Genomic DNA, 9,219 nt, shown 5'->3' with positions numbered 1-9,219 from the left:
CGGTTCGATTCCTCCTGAAAAGAAAAGACAGCCTCCTATCGCGGTCCGAATCCCATCTGTTTAATTCGCCAAGGCGGCAATATAAGCCAGGGACAAACAAAAAAAAATTCTTGTTACTACGACGAGGCTGCCCGTTTCGGCTGAATGATCGTGTTTCCATTCGAGCATCGCACCGATCAACCCCATCCCTAACCCACATCCGTCGAATCCGACGAACGAATACGGCCAAATATCGCAGCATGCATCAGTAATCCTAATAATAATAATAGTAATAATTCACTACAGGGACAACAGCAGCTATAGCGCGGGCATCTATAATAGCAATACATCTATGTAGCAATAGAGTGACAATGCCGGCCAGCTGGGCCTTTCCTGCGGTCCTAACTAAAAGATGTATGTAAATCTGATCAAATGTGGATCAATTTCGAATCGGAAAGGGTACATTACCTCGAAACAGTCGAAAGCCCTTTGTGGTCGTTGGAATTGGAGATGTTGCTTGGTGGTAAGGAATAGCAATAGCATGACACCTCAAGATTTCGGGCGAAGGCGTTACATAAAGTCCAAGTAATGTATAATGAACGGGTCGATACATTGCTTTTACACCGAACTTTTAGTATACATATATAATATATACGATATGGTAAATAAACGTTTCGTGCTAGGGCAAAGCTTAAATTCTCGAACGGTTTACATAGTTCCTTTCAACAGCGCTACCACCGTTGTAAACCTTCAGAGAGTTGCCGCACGGTTCATCCTGTCCTTCTGCCAGCAACACCGTTCATTTCTACGCTCCGCCTCAGATGCCTTCATCTTTATGGTCAGTGTCGCGATCGCTCATTCGACCCGTCAGGCGTCGATGTTAAAATTCTGCTCGTCTTCATCTTCGCCGTTGACGAAGAAGGCTTTAGCCTTCCATCTTTATTGCTGTTACTGCTGCTGGGCCTTTCTTTCCGGCGGTTGTGGAGGTCTACCAGGGACGGCGTTCGTTTGGAAGTGAACCTGCAGCGAACGCTCAGCCAGCCATCTCCTGCTCGTACAGAGGATATTAGACAAACTTAAACCATCTTCGTCATCAAGCCACCAGCTTATCGGTTTTTGTGTCGATAGCAGAGGAAAGATTTAAGAAAACTAGTAGAAACAGCCAGCATAACATAAGGTACACTAGATGCAATCTGCAATGTGAACGTTTCCGAGAAAAAGGATACTCGACCATTTTCTCTGCTCAAGCGAAAGAGATGCTCTCTAAGAAAAAATGAAGTATAAGGAAGGAGCAGACGAAAAGAAAAAACAAGAGAGAGAACCAGGGAGCAAACGGGATGGGGCAAGGAGACGTGGGTCTAATGGAAAAATAGAAAAAGTTCGGTGCGAGTCACAAAAAGGGCGCACAGGGTCAGAAAATCATGAACTTATTAAGAGTCCGTTCCGGAGACGATGAACGCAAACGAGGATCAGGGTGGCGTGTGTTTACGCACTCATCTAAAACTAGTACTACAGCCAGCGATGTAGCAACAGTGTAGGAAAAACATTTACCTTTGCAGAAATAACTCAAGTCACGAAATCATTTAGCTGTCGACGGCCCTGTTGTTGACGTTGTGGTCATCGGCGACTTCAGCTAGCACCTATTTATATATGAAAAGAAATGGTTGATGATTTGACCGAAATGATTACAAAACACACGACGCTAAAGTATGCACGTTTGACTTAAGTCATATAAGAAGCGTGCACAAGATGACCTATCACGAATAGACCGTCTATCAGTATAAGTCAAAATATATTGGTGAGCTAATACAGATACTGTGGAGTAGTGAGCTAACAAGCTGACCCGTTTGAACGTTCTGCTCGCTTAAATGGTTTTCACAAGTGACCAGATATACATATGTATCCGAGGACGTATTTACCGTTCTGTTGATTACAGCCTCCTTCTTCTCTCTATAACTCGATCCTTTTCCTAATGCGTAAAATTGCTTATTTTCAACGAACTTGCTCACTCTTACTTTAGGTATAAAGACGGCTCTAAATAATAAAAATGAATAATAGATAGCGATTAGTTGGCAAGGTTTAACTCTATTGATGTTGCTGTCGTTGGTGTGGTTCGAGGAATATTTTTTTTGCTTAGGATTGCTAACGAGTCAACCTAGTCTTATCCAGTGACCATACGAAACGGCATTGTATTTACGGTAAACGAAAGGACGAGTTTAAATAAACGCAAAACAATGGGACGAGCGGCTCCAAGAGAACGACGAGGCTATCCAGAGCAGCGGAGCAAAAGATCGCCGTCGAGAGGAAAATATCGGAACAAAACGGCAATACGAACCGACCAACAGGCGTAGATGCGCGTCGCGTAGTTAGGTTACACGTTCGACAGAAGCGTCAGCAGCAGCAGTCACCGCATTAAATGATGAACAAAAACGATGACGGTTTATGGCCGCGAGGCACACGGAGCCACAGAACCCCATCGTCGGCGGCGGCGGCGATCTGCCATTACCGCCGCCACCGCCACCGTCGTCGAGAGATCACCGCTCTGTCAGCAGACGATCCGCCAGTTATCCGTCCATGTGTCCGTTCGATCGGTTGGCGGTTCGTTCGTACGCTCATTCTTTCGTTGTATTCTCTGATTAAACAAAAGCAGCAGAAATGGCTAAAGACGCTGCATTAACATCATCATTAAGCAGCGAAGGCATCAGCTACAATAGCAGCTACACGGAGCGCCTGAAGCAAACAGACCAGAAGACAACAGCCGAAGAACGCCAGAGACCCGTAGCGTGTCCGTATGCGCACCACGAAAAAAAACGCGAAAGCGAAGGAAAGTATGGAGTGTCCTGGTTTACTGCTTCTACGGAGATGGCTTCGCCTCTATCCTCGCTGTGGAAATAGCGGTCAAAGCTCGCATGCATGGTACACATCGAGACGCCATGGGCTGGCAGGTGGCGACTCAAAGAAAACGACGACGACAAAAAACGAGACGACAACATAAAGAAGAAAAAATAGGCAAGGTGACGTTGTTGACGTCCATTAGTGGTCATGCGGCAATTGAACGAGTGCACCCGTTAGCCAGCGGGCCAGCCGCCCTCTCGATCCATCGTTCAACGGCCGTTTGCTTGCCGTTCTGCACTCGACGTTGGCCACTCGTTGCTGTTACAGTGGAATAAGAGCAGCCGTAGCTCAACGTCGTCGAAGACATCCACGTAAGTAAGACGAAGTGGCTGCTGCTGCTGCTGCTGCTGCTACCGCCGCCGCCGTCACTGAACAAATAACGAGGACGACAACGAGGTTGGGCACAGAGCAACAGCAGCAGAAGTCGATGATCCTGATAATGGCGTTACTGTGAATGATGATGACGACGATGTATGGAACAAGGAGCGCCACGGCGGCCAATACAACTAACAGAGCGCCGTATAGAGCTATGCTGTCGTTTCATCATGACTACTACAAACAGTCGATGCCAGGACAAAGATGGCGGCGAACTCGTTGGATATGACGCGGGCGCCCGCTACGTAAACTCAGTCGGTCGGTCGGTCGGTTGGTCGCTGAGGAAAAATCAAGCTAAAACCTCGAAAATAGTCGTTAGTCGAACAAGCGAGATTCATATGAATGAATCAAAAAAGGATGACTTTTAAAAACAACACACGACGACGGTGATCATAAGTAAGCAAGCGAGAGCACACCCGAATCGTGGACCATCGCTTTTCCCTCGTATTCTCATAATTTCTTTCGTGTTGTCGTGGCAGTAACGCCGCTGATGCTGTCGCTGCGGCAGCCGGTCGTCGCATTGTGCCAGTGGCATGGTCTGCTGTACGTGCCATGCAAATAGCTGTTGGCTTTAAGTCGCCGCTGTTGTTATTTTTACGGGCAACAGTCTTCGCGACGTCCGATGCTGTTGCAACTACTCGCTGGTGCGAAGAGCGGAATGAGAGCGGGAATCGGCCAGAGCAACAAACAAGCGTCTTGAATATCGACCATCGCTCACGCCACTGGACGCCAGCGTCTACATGATGCTTTCGAAGATATGCACACACAGACACACACACATAGCATCATCGTATATATATATATACTGTGCATCTTGAAGCGCTACGAGCTGGTCGCTGAAACCTAAGTAAGCAACAAAAAGTAAGTATCCATCGGTATTCTGCAATGTAAGCAAGCCAGCCAGAAAAACGAATATAGAAAAGAAAAGGGGAAAAGCTGCTTAGCAATTACCCCGAGACAAAATGACAGAACGAATAGAACAACGGCAGAACTCGGCTTACAGCCAACCCGTTGCCATAGCCCCATTGCTTCTGGGCTCCTCCATCGTGCACCCAGCATGAATGCACGGGGAATAAATTGTTTTTCGTAGGGACAGCATCCGCGTAGTAATAATAGTATCGACTCGGTATAGATAAGCTATGTACGGCACATCGGCACTCTTCGCTGTCAAATAGGACCCAAAGGAGTAAAGTATTGTTTCAGTAACTATTTTTCATTTCCCACGTTTGCCATTTTTATGTCAAGGATGACGTTAAATGGGAAGCAAGTCTTGCTTTGTTTCTTTCGATCGGTCAGCTTTCTGCTATTCCACTATTGTGTAAGGTTCCGGCTCGCTGATGGTAGAAATGTGGTTTGAAGCGACCAACCGACTCTGAAGAGCAACTTACGGAAAGAGGGAAGTTAATTGAAACAAAAGCTGAAAGCCATTATCGTTACTTGCATGCTTTTCCCCATATAACGAGGAATGAATACGATAAAGCATATAACTCCATAGACTTACAGGCTATGTTAGTCTATTTCTGGTATTCATTACCTGATACAGACGTAATTACGCTAGGTAATTACAGATGGTTCTATCAAGTACCGGGGTTGTAACTCAACTGTTGCTCTTGACAGTCTGCTCGATTATCTTTCTTAGTGACACATGTAACCCGTACTTTTATGTGACAATGCGGTTATATGTACACAATACTACCCACAGATGGATAAATAGGTAGGTAGGTAGGTAGCAAGCGCCTAGCGACCAATCGAACAGCGGTAAAGGGAGGCAGTTTAGCGACAAATCGTGATGATATGGTCGTTACCATTGTTTAGCCTTTAGTGCGGTCATACATGTTTTCAACGAGTGGAAAGTTGTCACGCCTTCTGGTTGAACAACGAGGATTAAGGATTTGTTCGGCAACGATGTAATACCATGGGTGCATTCCGGGGAAACGGGAAAACACGGGTAGAGACGGTGAGAGCAGCAACATCAGAAAGGAGCAGCCGGATTTCGTATCGACCACGAAAAAAAAATTACTTCTATTAACAGCAATAGTAATGCAAGACGCTAGTATAACTAGCTATACGGCTACCTGAAATAAAGGGGGCGACCTGTACCTGCTTTTTTCTAGCTAGTGAAAGCTGTGCGACACACGCAACGCGGCGCTGTACAGCATGGCTATTGCAGTTGTCGCCGCTGCTAGTTCCAGGGGGTTTCTCGCTTTCTGTAGTGGCAAGTTATGATTTCGCCGAGTATAGACAGTTGGGGATGCGCGTAAACTCATGGCACAGAGACATGCAAATGTGTTTACGGACACATGGCCATGTTGTGCTCCGCCGAAGGAATTTATATAGCTATGCATACATGTGCCATTTAACCACGCCTACTACAGGCCTGCTGAGCTCAGGCCCATCGAACAGGGACGTCATATTACATGTCTTTCATCTTTCCTCGAGTGGCGAATTGAGATTTCGCTAGCCTTCTCGTTAATTGTGCTATATGACTATCTTCAATGGTTAACATAAGACACAAACATATAGAAAGGTCTGACGGGAGAAGGCGATGCAGAGCAGGCCACGGCAGGCACTTACTTGCGGTATCACGCGGAGGTAACTCACTAATCGGCCTGCGTAAGCGGAACGGGATCCAGTTGCTTGGAATCCCGTATGCACCTCAGAACAATTCGGTGGCAATCCCTCGCGTCCTTCTAGCGCTGCCTAGCGCACTCACTAGACAATTATAAACGACTTTGCTTTTTATGTACCTACTTCAACGGCAATAATAGCAATAGCGATATTTTTAATGGGGTGCAGTTTAGTGAGAGTGCTCTACATGTTTGTCTGGATATAAAAATCGGACAACAGAAGTAGCAGGGCTAGTTGCATCTAACCCATTTAAACATATACGGTCGGTGACGCCATTTTGACGCTTAAGTATTTAACAAGGCACATAAATATCACAAATACTGGAAAGACTATACTTAGATAAAGAGATAAGTAACGCTTTATTTTTAAGACTACTGAACAGTTTGCTTCTATACATATATATATATATGTTTATACGTGTGTATGTGTCCATAAATTTTGAAAAAAGAAAAAGAAGATGTTGGGTTGTTTTGTTTGCTACATTGTCGCAGTGTGTTAAGTAACTTCAGTATCAATGTTAGTTGTTCTTTCAGCACTAGTGCATTAAGCCAGATCGTCTAATAGACGAGTATAAACAGAAGTTCAGAATAGCAGTCACGCTAACAATCCTAGTCCTACCATACAATATTCATGTCTTGAATGCGGGACGTATTGCAGTGCAAAAAAATGCACAAGACGACAAACAACAGGGTGGACAATTGTCAAACATGTAACATCGTTTGTTTTTATAAATCGAATAGTTTACTGTTGGAACTAACCACCAAAATGTTATTTAAAAGCGTCGTTCTATGTTGAATCATTATCATCTTCTTTTTTTTTTGGCTATTCAAATCAACTTTTGATCAAAGGGTAGAACTTTTGTTTGGCTCTTCTAAAGCTGGCAAGGCTGCTTTCACGATTACAAACTGTGGATTATGTGTCATACTTACGATAAGTCTTACGTAGCTCAAGCAAAGACATTTGCAAAATTTCAAATCGAGTCGAGCCGGAATCAACGACGAAAGCGACGACCACAGCGACAGCGGTGGCAGCAGCAAAGTGACCCCAATGCCTTCCTTAACCCCCATTTATTTTTTCTTTCTGCTTAACCTCCATTCTTCAGGGCCCCATCTAAAATGCAAATTTGACCAGACTATACCCAGTTAACCTTGGATGTGAAGATGAAGGGGGGGGGTCCACCCCCACCTCTGAAAAATTGTGTACTGTATTTGACAGTGAATGTGAAGCCATTACTGACAGTAACGCCCACATAGAGCCCTTGCCGCCTGTGTCAACAATCATACGACGACTTGCCCAAGAGCTCGGAGCCGCATTCATATCAGTTATATAATATGTGTCGCGTGTGCCGCTACGGCTGTTCTCACTGTGTGTATTGAATGACTGCGAAGATGCTATAAAGCTTGCGCTGAACCCCTTTGTTTCTGAAGACCGGAGCTCGACTTCGAAAAGTTGATGAACGGATTGATGTGGTCGGCTTACGATATGTTGCTAGCTTAGTTTAGTAGTTGCAGGAACTACTGCCTGGATATATTTATACAAGCTACGTTCTTCCGCGCAGATATATGCTAATTATAAGAAAATAAGTGTGACTTTTTGGCAGTTTCTACTGTGTGCACCGTAGAACTTGCACTCATTTGCACGAGATACAGCAGGCGGTTTCCTTACTATGCTTTCTAATTTTCACTCCTTGTATACAAGCCGCTTACGCTTTTCGTTGTTGCTATCTAGGGTGGCCCCCCTCGTTTGTTGAAAGCGTTACCTTTTTTTTGTGCGGGATTGTAGTGGATCAAATCGCATGGGAGCAGGTTAATAAGTACGCTAATGAAAATTAAGATTGAGCCATGAACAAGAGATCATCAGGGAGCGCGAATACGATCACTTTAAAATGAGATATACATCCTAAAACATACCTACCTCTCAGATCGACAGGCCATGCTTAGTCGTCCCCGTTCGTTTTCGCTAACTTCTCTTGGTTTAACTTTTACTCTCCTTACTTAAATATGACGAAAAACTATTAGCCGCTCTAGCCCAGCTACAAGATCCACTTACACGGCGCCGTCTCGACTGCTAACAGAGCGGCAGTATCACCGGACCCTGTTGCTTCTTTTACTCAGGATGATGGGGATCATGGTGAGGCTTCCGATCATGTTCTCAACTGTGAAAATAGTGATGCGATCGTCTCGTACTTACTGACCCGCTTAGTTGAATAACTCCGGATGAGGTTCCTAGCGAATCCAACAGTCGTTGGCCCAAATGCGTCCTTTTTCAGTAGGCGTCAGTCAGAAGATCTTTCGTTTTGTTTGTTGTATTAGTCTAAACACTGATTTCTTCTTGGAAAGGGCTGTTCGGAGGAGCGAACGCGGAGCAACACTAGCGGGCTAAAAGACCCAGACAAGGAGCAAAAAAGAGGGTGAAGGCTGAGCCTAAGTGTGTGGGAACAAACTATCCTGCCGCTTACGAGAGCCAATGACGATCACGGAATGCACGCATGCGAAGTGTATCAGCAGTAACATCGGCGTCAACAAGAAACCACTCTAGTGTACCAACATGTTTTTATTTAAGGCCCTCTGACCTACGAAATGGACGCTGGGGGTATTTCGTCATCTACCAACGCACCGAACCTAAAGTCACCAAAACGTTCAGGCTGAAGAAGAAGCATATTGTAGGTTCAAAAGGCACTGGCTTGAATGTATTTCATTTGTGCTGCTGTCCAATAGCCAAGAAACAGGCGGCGGTCGTACAGGCGGGATGGTATTCAGCTAGGTCTAAAAAAAACTAGTTACCTAAGGCAGGTCGCCATGGCGTAGATTTACAGATGATCATCCACTTGAACTGGTCCTACAAAAATGACAAAGCGAAGTTCGAAGTAAGCCGTATAGATGATATTTCTCTTCCTGAACCTGCCATGAACGAGTCAACGAATAAGAGGTACGCCTTAATTGAGAGCGCCCGTCTATTGAGCTAAAAGCGTAGAAGTACGAATGCTACGAGATAGTGATAAATTGGCGGTCAGCGAACTTAGCGGCAGACGGTTTTAAGAAGGCGAACCAATGGCTACGCAACCATTTTATGTGTCAGCTACGTACTTGTGAATTCTAGTCTGTAACAAAGGGTCCATCTCGATATTCAAATATTAGGAAGTATGCTACTACTCTTCACGGAATTGAAGAACACGTAAGAACGAAGAGCAATGGTTGGCCGAGAATTAGCGGAAGAGCTCAAAAAAGTGCCGTGCATGAATAGGAACAGCTTAAACGAGTGTTTATATACCTTCGTTACCCTTATCATACCCTCATTGCTTCACTGCACTTTAACTACGTTGTGTTTATGCAAATGTTTACT

General features: G+C 45.1%; 1 long non-coding RNA gene across 1 annotated transcript in view; it reads right to left on the bottom strand.

Moving 5' to 3' along the window:
- Positions 1-202: 202 nt before the first annotated feature.
- Positions 203-9,219, bottom strand: part of LOC111269803 (uncharacterized) — an 11,018-nt gene continuing 2,001 nt past the window's right edge. The window contains exons 2-3 of the long non-coding RNA XR_002685941.2: positions 1,531-1,619; positions 203-1,027 (exon numbers count right to left, since the gene is read on the bottom strand). This is a non-coding gene — a long non-coding RNA (uncharacterized LOC111269803). The remainder of the gene's footprint in view (positions 1,028-1,530; positions 1,620-9,219) is intronic.

This window comes from Varroa jacobsoni, unplaced genomic scaffold (assembly GCF_002532875.2).
Source record: "Varroa jacobsoni isolate VJ856 unplaced genomic scaffold, vjacob_1.0 scaffold_1416, whole genome shotgun sequence".
NCBI classification, from domain to species: Eukaryota; Metazoa; Arthropoda; class Arachnida; order Mesostigmata; family Varroidae; genus Varroa; species Varroa jacobsoni.
This window is presented reverse-complemented; position numbering and strand designations above follow the sequence as displayed.